The sequence below is a fragment of the Ixodes scapularis genome, unplaced genomic scaffold (genome assembly GCF_016920785.2).
Source record: "Ixodes scapularis isolate PalLabHiFi unplaced genomic scaffold, ASM1692078v2 PGA_scaffold5__190_contigs__length_132052651, whole genome shotgun sequence".
Taxonomy (NCBI): domain Eukaryota; kingdom Metazoa; phylum Arthropoda; class Arachnida; order Ixodida; family Ixodidae; genus Ixodes; species Ixodes scapularis.
This window is the reverse complement of record NW_024609880.1, coordinates 18,460,086-18,480,474: the sequence shown is the minus strand read 5'-3', so window position 1 is coordinate 18,480,474 and position 20,389 is coordinate 18,460,086.

Here is a 20,389-nt window from a genome sequence, read left to right as displayed (position 1 = left end):
ACAACGTGCAGGTTTTTATACATGGAGGCACCAATAACCTACAAATTTGAAGCGCGAAAGGAATGTGCAGCACGACAATGCACATACAATGGTCAAAGGCAGCAACGTTCATTAGTTACGGCAACAAGTGGTGCTGCACAGTGAGCAGAGGGTGCTGGAAGGTGAAGACTTGGGTGAGCTGGGTTTCGAACATTAACTATCAAAACAGCGTTAGCAAGACGAAGGACGAGAAGAGACATAGACGGACTGAGGCCTCTCTACGTCTCGTCCTTCGTCCTTCTAGCGCTGTTTGTAATCGTCAATAAAAGAGAGTTGCGTTACGGGCGTATTTGTGAAGAGGTGTACCGGCGTACCTGCGATTTTACTATGGGCAGACAGCTAATATCAAGTGCTAATTCTGCGTCTAACTCGAAAAATCTAGATTGGATGACATTGAAATTATTTGTCAGACCTATGGTGAATAATCAATGAGTTATGCGAGGTGTTGTAACACTCAGACTTCAAGAGTGGCAAAACATCACTTGATGACGAAGTTGTGAGGCCGACCTTTCACGAGCACAAACACCGAAAATGTTGACTGCGTTAGGGAACTTGTGCTTGGGACATGAGGATTGCTAACATCGTCAATCTGTCGTATGACAGATTGACGATGTTAGCAATGTTCTGAATTACTCTGCGACGATCTTTATGCACGAGCCCTCCGCTTTTATCATTTTGGAGGATTATTTTCGTGGAAGGTGTCCGTGACGTCTCTTTGCCTTCCAGGGCTGTTCTGCCAGACTTGAGGCGCGACCATTTCTCAATACACCTCGCATGACCTATGCCTTCTTCGCCATAAGCATGCCAAATCAATTGAAAGGTCAGAGTGCTAAATCTGCCTAATTTGACACAGAATGTGGTAGTTTTTTTACCCAGTTTGCAGTTTCTAACTAAAACAGAGATGAGCACATATACATGGCCGCAATGCGCGTAGCACAACTTCTACATTGTTTACAGAGCGGCATTACTTGGCCCTATGACAAATGGAGGTTTGTGACCTCGACGACAACATGCAAATTGTTTTCCTCGTTTTCTTTTCGTATTACAAGACTAGTATGATAACTTTTGATACCACCTCATAGTTGTCCAATTGCCCGACTTGTTCAGGGTGTTTACCAACAAGGAATATTTGAAATGTCCACGCACATTTCAGGCATGTGAAAGAGTTAAGAAATTAGCAAGAAAATTGTTAGAAAGTTTGCCTAAATCAGGAAACATCACCAGTAGAAGTCCCATGGTGCTGGGTAATGGAGTTGTACAGTGTCGCCAGGTCGGCTGAATGGCATGGCCCAACCGGGTAACCTTGCCCGAGCGGCGCGAAGCGGCACAAGCCACAACGACGAAAATAATCCCTGGAGAAGGGCAACAAGAGGTACAAAGGACAAACAAAGCAAAGTGGCTGGTGCGCGACCGAAAAAATCCGCCCGATCCGGGTATCGAACTCGGGACCTCTCCATTACAGGCGGAGCGCTCTATCAACTGAGCTAACCAGAGGTTAGACGTCAGTAGAGCAAACGGGTTTTTTCAGCTGCCACCAGTCTAACACCAACCAGGGTGAGGCTTGCAATTTAAGGTTATAACTATAATGCCTTTAAATGCAAAGGTGCAAGGGAGCTGGATAAGAATGACGAAAATAATAACTGGAGAAGGGTAACAAGAGGGACTAAGGACAAACACAAATTTCCAAACAGAGCAAAGTGACATGTGCACGACCGAAAAAATCCGCCTGGTCCGGGTATCGAACCCGGGACCTCTCCATTACAGGTGGCGCGCTCTACCAGGGGTTAGCTCAGTTGTCAGTAGAGCAAACGGGTTTTGTCAGCAGTCGCGCACCAGTCATTTTGCTGTGTTTGGAGATTTGTGTTCCTCCTTCGTCCCTTTTGTTCCCTTCTTCAGTGATTATTTTCGTCATTCTTCTCCAGCCCGCTTGCATTTTTGCATTTAATTGCATTGTAATTATAACCTTAAATTGCAAGCCTCACCCTTGTTGGTGTCAGACTGGTGGCAGCTGCTAAAACCCGTTTGCTCTACTATTGTCTAACCCCTGGTTAGCTCAGTTGGCAGAGCGCTCCACCTGTAATGGAGAATTCCCGGGTTCGATACCCAGACCAGGCGGATTTTTTCCGTCGCGCACCAGTCACTTTGATCTGTTTGGAGATTTGTGTTTGTCCTTTGTCCCTTATGTTCCCCTTCTCCAGGGATTATTTTCGTCATTCTTGTTCAGCACGCTTGCACCTTTGCATGTAATTCCATTATAATTATAACCTTAAATTGCAAGCCTCACCCTTGTTGGTGTTAGACTGGTGGCAGCTGATAAAACCCGTTTGCTCTACTGACGTCTAACCCCTGGTTAGCTCAGTTGGCAGAGCGCTCCACCTGTAATGGAGAGGTCCCGGGTTCGATACCCGGACCAGGCGGATTTTTTCGGTCGCGCACCAGTCACTTTGCTGTATTTGGAGATTTGTGATTGTCCTTTGTCCCTCTTGTTCCCCTTCTCCACGGATTATTTTCGTCATTCGTGTCCTGCTCGCTTGAACCTTTGCATTTAATTGCATTGTAATAATAACAAGCCAAAACCTTTTTACACAAAGGAGCCTCTGCAACTTTATTCTCTACTAAGAACTATGAGCCCACCCGCCTATAAGTTTGTTGGACTTTGAAGTTTAGTCTCAGACCTACTTGTCTACCCTACTGAAAAAAAACCATTTGCCGCCTATATGAAAACAAACGGGTTCATACCGGTAACAGTTTAACCATACCGGTCACCAGTTTGTCAAAGGGGTCGCCCGTATGGCTCAAAGGGGTCCCCCATATGAGACTAACGGTCACCTATTTGGACAAACAGGTCACTCCTTTGGCAAACGGGTCGCTCGTCTGGGCAAATGGGTCGCTTGTTTGGGCAAATGGGTGACTCGTTTGGGCAAAGTTGTCGCACGTTTGCTCAAACCGGTGACCATGTTGCAAACTGCATCGGTTTAATCAAACGGCTCTCCGGAGCCCGTTTGATACTGAACGTACAGATCGGCGGCGTGGGCACGCCTAGCGTTTCAGCCGTGGCAGCCAGTGTTTCCGGAAGGCTGGGAGCGCCGTTTCGTCGATTTCAGATCGTCCGCGTAATGCAAGTAAATATATTTATATTTCAATTCCGCTGATGTTCGCTTATACTGCAACTAAAACTAACATCTTTTTTTTTTTGTTTTTTTTTGTTTCACTTTAATTCAAGACGCAGCGAAGTTAGCACGCGTACACGCAGCTGCAAGAACATCGAGCATTGCGAGAGCACGCCCGCTGTTGCAGCAGTCAAACTACGAGCTCTTCGCTCGTAGTTTGACCGCTTTCTTCGCTCAGCGCAAGCCGAGCTTCTGGCCGCCCCGCCGCCATTTCCAAAATTCTAGCGTGCTAAAATGCGCGCGCGCGTTTTTTTTTTTTTTTTTTTGAGGTTACAAAACAGATCTTTCTGGAATGCCTGGGGAGAGGGAGAGGGGCTGTACCTGTGGTCCTCGCCCCCTCCCTCCTCTCTTGTCATCCGTCACGTGACCCGCACCCGCGCGCGAGCTACACGCTGATAAGCATCGAGATCCGGAAGGGTGCGCCTAGCAGCCGCTTTTTTGTTTTGTCTGCTTGTTGTCAGTTCCAGCTCGAACTTAGCGCGTCCACCTGCTTCGATCTGTCGCCTAACCCTGCGGTCTTATTAGGATGTCTCTCGACAACGTATTGGATGTGCACCAAAGCTATCAGTGTTCGAAAAGTCCTACGTCTAGACCGGCAACAAGCGATTCTTCGAAGAAGTCAGGAATTCTTGCGGTTGGTTGGGTTCGGCAACTGACACTTGTGCGCCACATCGTGTTGAAACTTCCAAGAAGCCGTTCCCTCTCATTTGTGTTTGCGTGGTTGTCCTGCTTTGACCGTGTCGACAACTATCACGGATTACATCCTTCAAGTCCGCTATTTTTATGGTAAGTGCACTGCAACCTACTTCTTGGCAACGATTGACCGCTCTTCTACTCGTACTCTTCCAGATTATTTATATAATTATGCAGCCACTATTCTCGCGGCAGCCGGGCGAATAATTTACCGAAAGTCTACCTTCATAGTCTAGAATTACCTCGGTTCTTTTTTGGTTTGCTATCTTCTCAGTTGTATAAAAGTTTATAGTGCCTCTGACATTTCACAGATCGCTTGCACGTTTGTACTTGTCTACAGAACACGTAATAAATTTTGAGGATAATTGAAAACAATCTTTTGTGTCTGTTTTCCTGTCCATTTGCAAGCACCTACGTGAGCACATTTGTTCTACGTGTTTCCTCCATGTTATAAATAGGTTTATGAGTTTCGGAACGTCTTAAATAAGTTTAAGATAACCAACCTGCCAGACGATCCCCGTTTACGGCTAGCGCATAATTTCCCGATTCGAATGGCACGTTCAAACGTGTGGTCACGTGCAAGATCAAACGGGCGCCTGTATCAAACGGGCGCCCGTATCAAACGGGCACCTGTATCAAATGGGTACCGTTTCAAACGACTACCCGTATCCCATAATCACGTTTGATCCAAACGGGTCGACAAGTTTGCACCCGTTTTATTTACCAGTTTGCCACCCGTTTGAATTTCAAATGGTTTTTTTCAGTAGGGTAGTCGGGTCGTATTGTTCTAAAAATGGAAGTCGGTCTAAAGTTGTGTCACAAGATTCAAATGGCACTCACTAAAAAAACTGTTTAAAAATTAGTTGTGCGTGACCAAAGGGAAAGCTTCTATTAAATTGTTTAAAATTATGAATGGTGTTCAGACAGTATTATATATTTAGCATCAGTAGTCAGACGCTCGTCTTTTCTTTAATGATCATGGAATTCAGTAGACATAGTCAAGGAAAACCTGGCAAAGTCAGGGAATTATAACGAAAGTGCCAAGTTACTTGATATGGCTGCTAGTTTAAAGAAGTATGAGCTGTGTCATAAATATTTTCCCCAGGCCTTGGCAAAAACATATGCTGTCCCTTAATGTGCTGAGAAGGCTGCCCCTTGTTATCGAAGCAGCATCGAATATCTCTTGATGTGTGCGAAAAACTATCACAGGAAAATGAGAGAGCATGTTGAGAGAAAATATTTTTCTAAAGGAAGGAGTTGAAAACCTAAAATGTCAACATCATGCAGAAAAACTTAGCCGTGTTTAAAGACAGCAGCTTAAACCTTCCAAAGAATCCAGACTGGTCAAGCTCCTCAAAGATACAAAACGTTTGCGCTTTTACACTGGCTTTAACTCAGCAGAAAGGCTCCATATGTTTGTGAGTTTCAAAGAGCTCAAGTAAAACAGCGTAAATATAATTTTTTGCCGACCGGTGATTCTCTCATTTAAGGGCCAACTGTTTGTAGTTTTGTGTAGACTGCGTGTGGGGGCCTTCTGGAAGCAGGATCTTGCGTACCGTCTCAATGTCTCGGCTTCAACAATCAGTAGGGTGGCCACCTTCATGCTAGCGAAATGCGGGACACGCGGGGCGGGGGGTGAGAGAGAGAGAGAGAGAGGGGTAGCGGAAATTTATTAACACGCACACTACAAACCCAGGCTCTTTTAACACATTTAATACATTGCTTTATTTATACACCTGTTAATTGTATTGGAGCAATTAAGCTCAAATAGTTTTAACTCCCAGTGATCTATCTTTTATGCCAAATATGTTATTAAACTTGCTGAAAGTTAAACATAAAAATCGACTGTAGCAGAACTCTATGCGTCAGATGAAATAGGAAACAGTAAATCTTTTACGGGTTATTGTTTACTTTCAACGTACTTCTAGAAAAAAAGGTCCTACACAATATTTTTTAACATTATGCTATTTTTCGACCGTTATGAGTTGAGGCTTCTTGCATCACCTGGCGGATTTTGTTTTAATGAAGACTGTTACTGTCTTTGTTAAAAACAGATCCGCAGCAACCTTTTGGCATTTACAGAGCGATTTGAAAATAATTACAATATTTTATATTTAAAATTTTGGCGAGCATTGTTTTTTACAATAATTTGCCCCCAACGGGGAGAGGCACAACGGCGTATGCGCGTTGGGAACTCCTGCAAAAACAACGGTCGCTTGCTCCGCAATGCTTGGATAGAAAATGGAGTACCATTGCGATTCACACAATTGCCATCGACCTTCGCGCTTTCCGGTGCCGTGTTGTTCGGCAGCACCACGAGCTGCAGAGGGAATTTTACGACACTATGAAATACGGGACATTCTGAAGAGTTCGGAATTTCTCGCGGGACGCGGGACAGTGGCCCTCAATGCTGGACAGTCCCGCGAGTCGCGGGACGGGTGGTCACCCTAACAATCAGTGTTGTGTTTACGTAATGGGTCAACATTTTGCATGCTGTGTTTGTGAAAATACCGATATGACCAACACGATCTAATATTGACAAGTATATGCCACTGTCCACAGAAATATACCCCAGTACACGGATCATTATTAGCGCGGAATTCTTCATTGCAGTGAATGGGCTGATATCTCTAGTGTCCGATTTGGCACAGTGTAGAGTGTCAGATTTGGCACAGTGTAGAGTGTCAGACAAGAAGCTGACACGGCGAAGTGGGTTTTATGACCTACTTGAACCGGATGACTCGGCGGTGGCCAACTGGGGTCTTCTAATTCGAGATGATCTTCACGAGATAGGTGCAGTCTTGAATATACCACCTCTTTCGGAAGGGCGACCGCAGCCGGGTGTTTTCAGATAAGATCAAACAACCATGTCCGGTGATCATTTTTAATTTTGATGAAAAATGTATTTTCTGGCTCCATGCCCAAAAAAAAGAAAAACCAACCCCCGTTAAAAAAATATAAATATTTCGAAAAAAACATTTTAAACACCCTCTCAGTCAGGTGCGCGTTTTGCGTATCACGCGATGTTGGCATATCGGGCGGCTTCATCCAAAAACTTTTCTGTTTATTGGTCTACAAATATTTACTGACAAATTAGGCATAGGAAGCAACCAAAAAAAGCGCGAAAATTAGACAAAGAAAAAGTGAGAGGAATGAACATGACGAACGCTGACTTACAGCAAAATTTTTATTAGGAACGAACATGAAACCCTCGAACCACCAAAACGCAAAACACTACCAATCTTACCAATGTGATTACAATCTTGCTTCGTAATGACACATGTAAGCAGTCTCGCTGCCAAACAAGGCAATAGACGGCGAACTGACACACATATCCTCCTCGCACCATGACATGACAAAAGCCTCCGTAATCTCCCTCGTTCTTTGGTTAGTGTACCGCGTCACAATGGCAGTGTGAGTAAAGAGTTGCGCACACTCGCACGGGGCACAGTGTACCGCCAAGTGGCCGTAGTCAGAAGATCTTGGCCAAGTGGTCGGAGGAGAATCGCTCGCACGGGGCATATAACTAAATAAGCATAATTTTCAAAATCATATAAAAAAGGCCATCTTTACTATCCTTCCAGCTCCCCGAAATTAACATTTATAGTATGTACTAACGGTATCTGCAAAAACATATTGCAATATTTGTGTGGCTCCGAAGTTATAAAGCGAGAAATATGACCAAGTTGCCACAAACGCGTTCGCCTTAGATGGGGCGTGCACATTCCCGTTATTCACAATTTCATTATTGTTAAAAAGCGTAAAATGCCAGGGGGTGGTCACAAAAAGACGAATTGACAGCACAGAGGTGGGTGGTAGTTTTGAAGAGAAAATTATTAATACATTTTCACACCACCGACACAAAAATACCCATGGTTCGTAGTGATTGAGAGGTGCCACCCTGTAACATACTTCGCGGCGCCTGTCAAGCAGCCTCGGTATCATGTCGACAACCTGTAGCTGCGTATGAAAGCCTATCTTTTGCACGTGACATTCTGTGCCATTGTCTACGATAAAGTCACACCAGGTGAGTCCGATCAATGCCATCTGGCCCTGCACTTGATAATAATGCTTGTGCTACTGACAAAGCACGTTGCCTTTCATAAAAGCTGCAGCCTTATTTGCCTCCTCGAGGCTCGATTTCTTTTGTTTTGCTGATGCAACTCTCTTGATCTCTACCAGACCGAATACTTGTTCGTCTCTCTCCGAAACCACTCTCTCAGGGGAGACCCCCCGAAACCGGCAGTCCGGGGTTAACGCAGAAGTCGCTGTGAAACGCTTCTTTTTCGTTTCCAATTCCTTCCGTCCTGTTCTTATTGAGGAACGACACCTGGGAGAGCACCTGTTTCATAAACCGGTCATTATCCTCAGCTTGTCTTCTGACCACATCGCCGAAATGGGAGGCTCTGAGGCGCGTTTTCCGTTCAGCTACCCACATTGCACTGTTTCTTTGTGCCCTGGTACTTTTTTCAAGATACCTTGCATTATCATGGGTTAGAGACCCATCACACAACTCATAGTGGTCTGCCATGTAATTTGCCCACAGCCCTGAGACTGGTTGTTGTATCGGTAGGGAGGAAAACTTAAGTTCGAGTTGGATTTCCTTCCAGGGTACTGGCTGGATATCTGAGGTCTGCAGCACCTCTGCAAGCGTGGGGTTGACGGCACGATCTGTAAACTTACCACGAAAAACCTGCAAATCTTTCTCAGTCCCCTTAAGAACAAGATCTTGCAATTCGCGATTTTTCTTCGACTTCTTCATCTTTTCTTGCTCGTGTTTTAGAAACGAAAGTTTGGAAAATGTTAATGTGTTGACCTTCAAGTGCTTGGACCCAGTTCCCCAAGCCTTTGGTTTTTCCGTACATGACGTAGTGTTTTTGATATAACTTGATCCACATGGAACTGTGTCGTGTATAAACCACAGCACAGCAGCCACATGTTTGCACAAACCACACGGGTCTGCACGACACTCGCAGGCAGCTCGAGCAACACTTCCATCATCTAAAAGTGTAGTGGCAGCAAGTCTTGGAAAGAGAAAACGATGCTTACATTGTTCACCCCGACCCTCCCCCCCCCCCCTCCCTCCCCCCCCCCCAAAAAAAAAATGCATTGCGTGCATTAGGACATTCTGTACCTTTTCACTTTTGAACATCCGGTACCCTGCAATGTTGTGTTTTGATACCCCTTGAGATTCTTCAAGTTGCTTTATGTGAACTCCCGAAAACATGTTGTGGAAGGCCCTACAGCTGTTTAGTTAACCGTACTTTCGGAAGCTCCAGGAGCAGAGGCGGTCGGTTTTCTTTCGACGCCAGGCGATTACTAAAATGAGTCAAAGGAAACAAAATGATCTGGGAAGATTTGTTATACGTGACGATTATGCTGCTCGCACGATTGTTGCTGTTGCTAGCCAGTTCGTGACTTTTGGTGAATGCTTTACAAAATATTATCTTTGAATATTGTAGGCCAATGAAATGACCCGTACAACCAAGCTGGCTCATTTTGCTCTGCAGCCAAGACTACTAAGTGGTACCTGGTTCAGGTCTTACTACCCGTTGCCAAGTGCGCAAAGACAGCAATAAAAGCGCCACAAGACTTTAGTTTGCAAAGGTGTGTTTGCCAAAAGAATGCGGTCCCCGAGTATACACCTTTCCAATGTTTACAGCTCGATAGGCTTGCGTGGGATTTCAGAAGCAAAACACGTCCACGTTCCTGGCTTCGGAAAACGAGCTAAGCACACGCTATTCGCTCTTTCTCGCGTGAGTTAATAGGGCGGGCGCCAGTGTGGAAATAGCTCCAAAACACTTCCGGTCGTGGAGTAGAAATGAGGTTCTAGAGTGTTTGCGCGATCTAACTAACCATCTGTCTTCGAGAAATGGTCGCTGTGTGAACTAATGACGCTGGCAGAATTAGAGAATATACGAATACCGCAGGTCTGCAAGACTCACTGGTGCCGCCAACGAAAAAGGCAAATACGGACGAAGTTTAAAGCGGCTGGCCATAAACTCGCCTGTTTGCTCGATAGTGCTACTGTCTCTGCAAAATCCTGCGAAAACTTTGCTTGCTGTCGCTTTCTATCGTCGCCGTGCTTTCGTGAAGCATTTGTGTGGCTAATGTTTGATCTTTTTCTTAGCACTACACCCGTCAAAACAGATGAGCGGGCGAGTTGCAGTCGGATAACACAGTCTAGGATTTACGTCCGAATTTTCTATGTGCGTAGCCTTACCGTTCGTTCTTACAAAGCTCAACGATACTACGTCAGAAGGAGGGCTCTCACGGTGCCACCAATAACAAAACTATAACCGAATCAAAAGACAACTATCGAGATTGGCGGAATAATGATTCTAATTATGCGACGACAACGAAAATTGGCATATAAAACGCCCCACCCTAACAAGGCTATCGACTGAATTGTGATCGAAGTTACTCACTTCGTGCCGTTGATGCATCACAGACTTTACGGCTACTGCAAATCTTCACGAACCTAACCAGCGAAGACGCGATCTTCACATGCAGAGCGGGAACGTAAACCACGCGGTTCTCGCAGACTACCCGCGGCGCCGTAAAAGACGACAGAGCGGCTCGGCGGATCTCCTCTCCTCTCGGTTCCCAAGGGGCTTCGCGCGTGCCGCGCGAGGGCGCGCGAACCGTTAGAAAACGGTCTATTGTGTGCAAAGATTTCCCCATTCGGTCGATGCGTGCATGGTTCGCCACCCGCTGGCGTCAGGTAAAGTCCCTAGATAAGGACTTCTTTCAAGTAGCGGCATTTATTAAAGCGCCGACTGCGTGGCGGTGCAGGTATCAGGGAGCGAATGGCGGCCCACAGTAGAGATATGAAATGAATGGCGCGAATTTGTTCCAGCGTAATGCGTTTTGTAATGTTTTTTTTGTTTAAGGTACCTCGCTGAGTGTCTGCACTCACTTTAACGAGGGGGGGGGGGGGGGGGCTGCGAGTGCGAGTAGAGATGAGAAAAGGTACAAAAATAAAGGCACATGCCAGGAACAGGCAAAACGCAATTCCAATGTTTGCATGGTACTTGAAGGGAGGCACGAGCAACCAGACATTAAAAACAATCTGAAAGGTCGCTACTTAATGTTGTTGTGGAAGGAAAGAGAGAGTCCTTGAACACTTCCGTTCTGCACTGGTTCAATCTCACCTTTTGCGTGGTCTCGCCTTTCTCATGTAAAGTGAGGCGGCAGCATATAGTTGTTTCTTATTTAACCCAAGGTAGTTATGAAACACGTTACGATAGAATTTTAATCGCGCGGAACGCCTCCTGTGGGCTAATGAGATTAAATCCAGTTCTCTTTACAAATCGCTATCCCTTTATCTAAAATATAGTTGCCTGTTATAAACCTGGCTGCTCTGTTTTGACCTTTTTCTAGTTGATTAACAATATATGCGTGACTGGGGTCTCAGCAGACACTGGCGTACTCTCAGATAGGTCTAATCTATGTTAGTTACAACGTGAACTTAGTGTTTTGTGAAAATTCTTTAGTTTCGCTTCACCAAGTTAAGCATGTGAGTTGCTTTTGCAGTAACGTAGTCTACGTGTTTTTTTTTTGTGGTAACCCTACTGAAAAAAACCATTTGAAATTCAAACGGGTGGCAAACTGGTAAATCAAACGGGTGCAAACTTGCCGACCCGTTTATATCAAACGTGAATATAGGATACGGGTAGCCGTTTGAAACGGTACCCATTTGATACGGGTGCCCGTTTGATACAGGTGCCCGTTCGACCTTGCACGTGACCACACGTTTGAACGTGCCATTCGAATCGGGAAATTATGCGCTAGCCCTAAACGGGGATTGTCTGGTAAGTTGGTTATCTTAAACTTATTTAAGACGTTCCGAAACTCATAAACATATTTATAACATGGAGGAAACACGTAGAACAAATGTGCTCACGTAGGTGCTTGCAAATGGACAGGAAAACAGACACAAAAGTTTGTGTTCAATTCTCCTCAAAGTTTATTACGTCTTTTGTAGACAAGTACAAACGTGCAAGCGATCTGTGAAACGTGAGAGGCACTCTAAGCTTTTATACAACTCAGAAGATAGCAAACCAAACAAGAACCGAGGTAATTCTAGACTATGAAGATAGACTTTCGGGAAATTATTCGCCCGGCTGCCGCGAGAATAGTGGCTGCATAATTATATAGATAATCTGGAAGAGTAGGAGTAGAAGAACGGTCAGTCGTTGCCAAGAACTAGGTTGCAGTGCACTTACCATAAAAATAGCGGACTTGAAAGATGTAATCCGTGATATTTGTCGACACGGTCAAAGCAGGACAACCACACAAATATAAATGAGAGGGACGGCTTCTTGGATGTTTCAACACGATGTGGCGCACAAGCTGTCAGTTGCCGAACCGCAAGAATTCCTGACTTCTTTGAAGAATCGCTTGTTGCCGATATAGGCGTAGGACTTTTCGAACACTGATAGCTTTGGTGCGCATCCAATACGTTGTCGAGAGACATCCTAATAAGACCGCAGGGTTAGGCGACAGATCGAAGCAGGTGGACGCGCGAAGTTCGAGCTGGAACTGACAACAAGCAGACAAAGAAAAAAGCGGCTGCTAGGCGCACCCTTCCGGATCTCGATGCTTATCAGCGTGTAGCTCGCGCGTGGCTGCGAGTCACGTGACGGGTGACAAGAGAGGAGGGAGGGGGCGAGGACCACAGGGACAGTCCCTCTCCCTCTCCCCAGGCATTCCAGTGAGATGTGTTTTTGTAACCTCGAAAAAAAAAACGCGCGCGCGCGCATTTTAGCACGCTCGAACCTTGGAAATGGTGGCGGGGCGGCGAGAAGCTCGGCTTGCGCCCGAGCGAAGAAAGTACACAGCGCGAGCTCGTAGCTTGACTGCTGCAACGGCGGGCGTGCTCTCGCAATGCTCGATGTTCTTGCAGCCGCGTGTACGAGTGCTAACTTCGCGGCGTCTTGAATTAAAGTGAAACGGAGTCTAGACGTACATTCTTTCATGCGGTCGCGTCTTCTGCGAGAGAGCCCTACTGAAAAAAACCATTTGGCGCCTATATGAAAATAAACGGGTTCATACCGGTAACAGTTTAACCATACCGGTCACCAGTTTGTCAAAGGGGTCGCCCGTATGGCTCAAAGGGATCTCCCGTATGAGCCATAACGGTCACCTATTTGGACAAACAGGTCACTCCTTTGGCAAACGGGTCGCTCGCCTGGGCAAATGGGTCGCTCGTTTGGGCAAGTGGGTGACTCGTTTGGGCAAATTGTGGCACGTTTGCTCAAACCGGTGACCATGTTGCAAACTGCACCGGTTTAATCAAACGGCTCTTCGGGGTCTGTTTTATACGTTATACTGAACGTAAAGATCGGCGGCGTGGGCACGCCTAGCGTTTCAGCCGCGGCAGCCAATGTTTCCGGACCCTTAGCGAAAACTAATACATTTGAAATATACCACATTCTAATTTGAGTGTATTTGAAATACAGTTCATAATTGTGAGTACACGAAAAATAGACCGAAAATATAAACTTCTTTTTTTTTACTTAGTACTAAAATATACTTCTAAATATCATTTTAAAATACCTTTACTTAAACTACATTTGAAGTTCCCTTCATGCGTTTTGAAATATGTAAATACTAAATTAATAGGAACAAAATACCTTTAACATATATTTCTTGAAATATTTATTTAATTCATGCAAAATATACTCCAACCCTAAAAAAATAGAGCAATCAAAAATACGTCCAGATTACTCTTAAAAAACCTGAAAATCGTAAATACTGTTGTGTTATACTCTAAGTACCGTTTCACTGCAATACTGTGGTAATTTGACTTAAACTACCAAAATATTCAAAAGCTCCCCTTCTAGAAGTTCACTTCAAGCAGATATGGAGTACACTGAAGCGCCAAAATGCAACATTTGACTAGTTTGTCAACTGAATTGCGCAGCATCGCACTGATAAATCAGCCCAGTTTATGTTATTGTTTCCTTTTTTCTCTCAAGAACACACCTCATCAGTTCCTTGCACACCAATCAGAAACGGGGTTCGGGGACTACAACCACAACATTTGCTGATACGGGAAAGCTTCAGCAGCTGCTGTGAACAGGTACGTTTAGCGTGGTTTTGTTAGCACAATGTTAGCTCACTGAACGTGTATACTCACCATTGTACGTGATGTGAATAGTGACTTTAATATAGTGACATTGACTACCATATTAAATAGTCTACTACTAAAAAGGAAAGGCAAAATAACTACTGTAAAATACTTATTTTTCGCGGGCTCAATATTTCGCGATTTAGGTAAAAGTTGGAGTTTTGGTATAAATCGCAAATTCTAATTTTCGCGACACGCTGGGATCGCAATATAGATTTTAATGTTTTTACATTTTGCCGGAATTGTTCACGGGACCTATTTTTCGGAATTGTAGGCGATTCGCGAACTTTGCGAGGATTAGGTCCTCACGAAAATAAAGTCGTTTACAGTATTTTAAAGTGAAGAAACTGCCTTGATTCGCTTCGTCCTGAGTGGTGCTACGCAGAGAAGCAATAACATGTATTTTATAAGTCGTTTGTGTGGATATTGTTTTAGGGACTGCGCCGAATTGTTATTAGTTGTACCAATGCTTTTTAGTAAGAGATATCGTCCACGAACTTCAAAACACTGTTTCCCGTTTGACAGACTCCTGAGGAAAAGATCGAATACTTGGAACCTTAATAAGCGCAGAGGTGGTCACCGAAAAAATGATTACCTTCAATATGTAGGGTATATAAGGCTCTAGAGCAGTCAACGGTACTGTGAATGAGCTGTTCAGTGCGTCATGGTGTTTGTGTTTGTGTTCGTTTCTAATGTAGCTTTGTGAGATGTATTTAATAGTGCCTTCAAATACCACAGAGACATCAATTGCTGACAAAATTGAAAATAAAAAAAAAATTGTGTAACCGGGTGTTAGTGCACCAATGTCATCTTGAGTGTGAAGGGATAATATTTTGGGTATATCTAAAATATTTTTTTATTCATATTTATAATGCATTTTGAATACCTTACGCGCGCATTTCGAGTGCGGCCAAAATAATACAGAATAAATACAAAATGAATATTCGTATTCAATATATTTCAACTTCGTTTGAAGTGCGGTGTCTTTTTGCTAAGGGGAAGGCTGGGAGCGCCGGTTCATTGATTTCAGATCGTCCGCGTAATGCAAGTAATTATATTCATATTTCAATTGCGCTGATGTTCGCTTATACTGCAACGAAAACTAACATATTTTTTTGTTGTTGTTCTACGTAAACGCGCGACGTTGGTAAGCCGATATTTTTGACAGGACTTTAAAACTTTGTCCATCTTTGTTGCCTCAATTTACTTATTGAGCTCGAATCTCTCTCGCAGAAGACGCGACCGCGTGAAAGAATGTACGTCTAGACTCCGTTTCACTTTAATTCAAGACGCAGCGAAGGTAGCACGCGTACACGTGGCTGCAAGAACATCGAGCATTGTGAGAGCACGCCCGCCGTTGCAGCAGTCAAACTACGAGCTCGCGCTGAGTACTTTCTTCGCTCGGGCGCCAGCCGAGCTTCTGGCCGCCCCGCCGCCATTTCCAAGGTTCAAGCGTGGTAAAATGCGCGCGCGTGTTTCTTTTTCGAGGTTACAAAAACACATCTTTCTGGAATGCCTGGGGAGAGGGAGAGGGGCTGTCCCTGTGGTCCTCGCCCCCTCCCTCCTCTCTTGTCACCCGTCACGTGACCCGCACCCGCGCGCGAGCTACACGCTGATAGGCATCGAGATCCGGAAGGGTGCGCCTAGCAGCCGCTTTTTTCTTTGTCTGCTTGTTGTCAGTTCCAGCTCGAACTTAGCGCGTGCACCTGCTTCGATCTGTCGCCTAACCCTGCTGTCTTATTAGGATGTCTCCTGACAACGTATTGGATGTGCACCAAAGCTATCAGTGTTCGAAAAGTCCTACGTCTATATCGCCAACAAGCGATTCTTCGAAGAAGTCAGGAATTCTTGCGGTTTGGTTGGGTTCGGCAACTGACAGCTGGTGCGCCACATCGTGTTGAAACTTCCAAGAAGCCGTTCCCTCTCATTTGTGTTTCTGTGGTTGTCCTGCTTTGACCGTGTCGACAACTATCACGGATTACATCTTTCAAGTCCGCTATTTTTATGGTAAGTGCACTGCAACCTACTTCTTGGCAACGATTGACCGTTCTTCTACTCGTACTCTTCCAGATTATCTATATAATTATGCAGCCACTATTCTCGCGGCAGCCGGGCGAATAATTTCCCTAAAGTCTACCTTCATAGTCTAGAATTACCTCGGTTCTTGTTTGGTTTGCTATCTCCCCAGTTGTATAACAGCTTAGAGTGCCTCTCATATTTCACAGATCGCTTGCACGTTTGTACTTGTCTACAGATGAAGTAATAAACTTTGAGGAGAATTGAAAACAATCTTTTCTGTCTGTTTTTCTGTCCATTTGCAGCACCTACGCGAGCACATTTGTTCTACGTGTTTCCTCCATGTTATAACTAGGTTTATGAGTTTCGGAACGTGTTAAATAAGTTTAAGATAACCAACCTACCAGACGATCCCCGTTTAGGGCTAGCGCATAATTTCCCGATTCGAATGGCACGTTCAAACGTGTGGTCACGTGCAAGGTCGAACGGGCACCTGTATCAAACGGGCACCCGTATCAAACGGGCACCGTTTCGAGCGGGTACCGTTTCAAACGGCTACCCGTATCCCATAATCACGTTTGATCTAAACGGGTCGACAAGTTTGCACCCGTTTGATTTACCAGTTTGCCATCCGTTTGAATTTCAAATGTTTTTTTTTTCAGTAGGGAGATTCGAGCTGAATAAGTAAATTGAGGCAACAAAGATGGACAAAGTTTTAAAGTTCTGTCAAAAATATCGACTCCCCAACGTCGCGCGTTTACGTAAAACAACAACAAAAAAAAGGTGTTAGTTTTAGTTGCAGTGTAAGCGAACATCAGCGCAATGGAAATATAAATATAATTCCTTGCATTACGCGGACGATCTGAAATCGATGAACCGGCGCTCCCAGCCTTCCAGAAACATTGGCTGCCACGGCTGAACCGCTAGGTGCGCCCACGCCGCCGATCTGTACGTTCAGTATCGAACGGGCTCCGGAGAACCGTTTGAATAAACCGGTACAGTTTGCAACATGGTCACCGGTTTGAGCAAACATGCGACAACTTTGCCCAAACGAGTCGCCCATTTGCCCAGACGAGCGACCCATTTGCCCAGTCGAGCGACCCGTTTGACAAAGGAGTGACCTGTTTGTCCAAATAGGTGACCGTTATGGCTCATACGGGGGATCCCTTTGAGCCATACGGGCGACCCCTTTGACAAACTGGTGACCGGTATGGTTAAACTGTTACCGGTATGGACCCGTTTATTTTCATATAGGCGCCAAATGGTTTTTTTCAGTACGGAAGGTTTACGGAATCATATTGGCCTCGAGATCGACCTAAAGATGACGCCACTTTCGTGCTATCATCATCATGGAAGCGGCCGCCCCATAAACTCTCCAGGTTCGCGCGCGAAACGGTGTGGATTCTTGCGTTTATTTTGTTGCACAGTATCGGTGGGAAAGCAATTGTAACGGGAAATGGTCCGGTATTGTTCGGAGCTTCAGTGAAGATTTAATCGTGATACCAGCGTACAGCCTATATATAAATAGCCGCTCGTGTGGATGCGTATCCTGGTCTAGGCAGACGTTGGGAAGCATGGATCACCACGACGGATGCCTGTCTCTGGTTAAACTACAATATTTCTGTTAAATTGGTAGATTTTATTTAAATATATGTATCGGTTCACTAACTCATAAATTCAAGAAAGCTGTGAATTCTAACTTGGATTACATATTACTGTACCGTGATTTGCGGAATCGCAGGTTTTTTATGCCTTTTTGTTTAATTTTAGCTTTTGCGTTAATATAAATATTAAGCATGAAGAAAAGTTAGTGCTGTATTGGAGATTACCGTGCTATTGATTTCCGCTGCATTCAATGTTTCCTGTGCCGTGGAGTGAGGAAGTTTCTTGGAGTCAAACCAATTCTACTACGTTGCGATGAGGAGGGAGTGCCTCTTCTAGTTACGTTCCGGAAACTGTTCGTTGGCAGCTGAGCTGCAAAAAAAAAAAGTGGAACAAGCTTTTCTAATACATCTGCCGGGAGTGGAACAATCGAGTGGAACCAAGCAACGCAGTAGCGTGCGTGTGGTTAGATGCTTTTCTCGGTAGTGTGGGTTCACCCGCTTCAATTTTCTCGGCGACGCAGCTGATGTTAGGAAGCTAATATCGTAAATTTCTGGCTAAATGATCTTCTATTCATACATAGTAGACTTTGCCTCCTAAACAAGTGACCTGCACCACGACACGGACAGTGTCGGCCTCAGCGACACTCTTTTACTGATGAGGGCTAGCGCCTCTCGCGAGACTTTACGATCACCCCTTGCGCTCACAAAACGCATATCGGGCCTGGGCAGTTCATCGATTAACCTTCAGATTATTTGAGTGATGCATTAATTGCAATATTTATTTTTGCCGTTTAATCGGGAGCATGTTCTAGAAAAAGTCAGGACAAAGTAAAAAAAAAAAATGCATTGTTTAATATTTGTGACGTATTGAATTCGTTGAGGACACAGGCTTGTACGGTATACGACTTCAGCATGCATGTGAGTTTTACCCAGGGAGATTATACTGCTTAAATATTAACTTAAAAATCACTTCACTTCAGAAGCCTTCCCGTGTTCTTATTTCTGTAGGCGTCACAACGTGAATGGGGATGCAATATGCCATTGATGATATAGCAAAAATAATCAAAGTGTTTTTAATGGTTTTCACGCAATTCACACTTCAAATATTATATATATGAAAAGTTACTTGGTTCAATAAACGCCTATGATTAAATAATATCATATAAGAGCATACAAAAGCCTTATAAGAACGATATAAGATTATATAAGCCGCTGTAAGAAACTTTTAACAGTTTATAATTACGGCCTTTATAATACTATATTGTTTTCATATGTTCTTATAAGCTTCTTGGATGTTCATAAGATCGTATGTACCCATCTGCGTTTACTGGACTAAGATATTTTTATACATATAGGAATTGTTTACTAGAGATATGACCACTGAAAAATCAACTAACGGATTTATTATTTCGATAGTCTATCACAGGGTAGCGATCAGTCGAGTAAATTTTTAATGAACCCAAAGCTCCGATCAACATTATTTCTAATTAAATTTGTTATTTGTGCGACATAACAAAAATGTGTGGAACCAGTGGTTGTAAACAAACCGCAGCACTAAGATTATGTAAGTGTAGCAGCCAACACGTCCAGTGTCGCCACCAACAAGACAACGAATCAACTCCTTTCCGCGCGCCCAACGGCACGTGGATTATATACAACGTTTTCAGCTGAGCTCGGAGTCGGTCGCAACCTCTCTTCCGTCCTGGACATCGAACGCGCTACAAATTGGCGACCCGGACCTGTTCATCGGCTCCCAGCACCTGCCATCCAGGGCAACGTTCTCCGCGACCCGGAGCATAGCAACGCTATGGCATTCCGGATGTTTATGCGGGAGGCACATCTACCACAGCCCCCGCATCCGGAGCCTCCGCCACCACCTCTGGCCCGTCGCGTCTGCCGTTGTCATCTCTCAGCAACGGCCTGCGACCATCTTTCTCACCCCGCCTGCACGGCAAGTCTACGTTCGTTGGGATTTCCACAACTATTGCAGTCCCTGGTGTCGCCCGGCAGTCGTGCCCATTTGTGTGATGTGGTGCTGGCCTGACACGTTCGCGTGCTGCCACAACATGTGGGGCGTGCCGCACCGCGCCACGTTGGGGCATGGAAAGTCAAGGCGCACCAGTCTGTTCATAATGCACATCGCTGACCGACAAAGGGCTCTTCATCACTACTAGATCAGGCATCTGCTCTCCACTCCGTGCGTCATCTCCGGGAATTACTCTGCATCGGTCCCGCAACTAGCCGCCATCTCCCCTGTAGCCCGAGTGGGGTTAGAGGCCGCTAAACTTCGGAGCCACAGCACTACCGGGTAATTGTTCCCGCTGTTTCCACTTCTTCTGACCTCAACCTTAACCAGTACCTGCCCGATCCCCGCACGCTGTCTTGAACGTCCATCGCTTTCTGCCGTGTCATTCCGCTCGCAGCACTCTAAGATAAACATCGCCACTCCTGGAAGCTTCATCGCCAACTGCTTACAAAATCGCTTCGTCCCTTGCAGCCTGCTGCGCTCCTACAGGCCGCGTCTCTAAAGGGGCATCCACACGAAGGAGAACTCCGCGGACGGATGTCGTGACGTCAACATCCCGGGAAACTCCGTCCCCGGCTCCGCCGCGTGCTCTTGCGGAGCTTTCGTGCTGTCGGCACAAAGCCTCCGCGCCTCCGCCACGGAGGAGAACGCGCTGCGAGGCGTCAAAGAGGGATGACGTATGTCTCACGTGATGCGCGATCCGCGG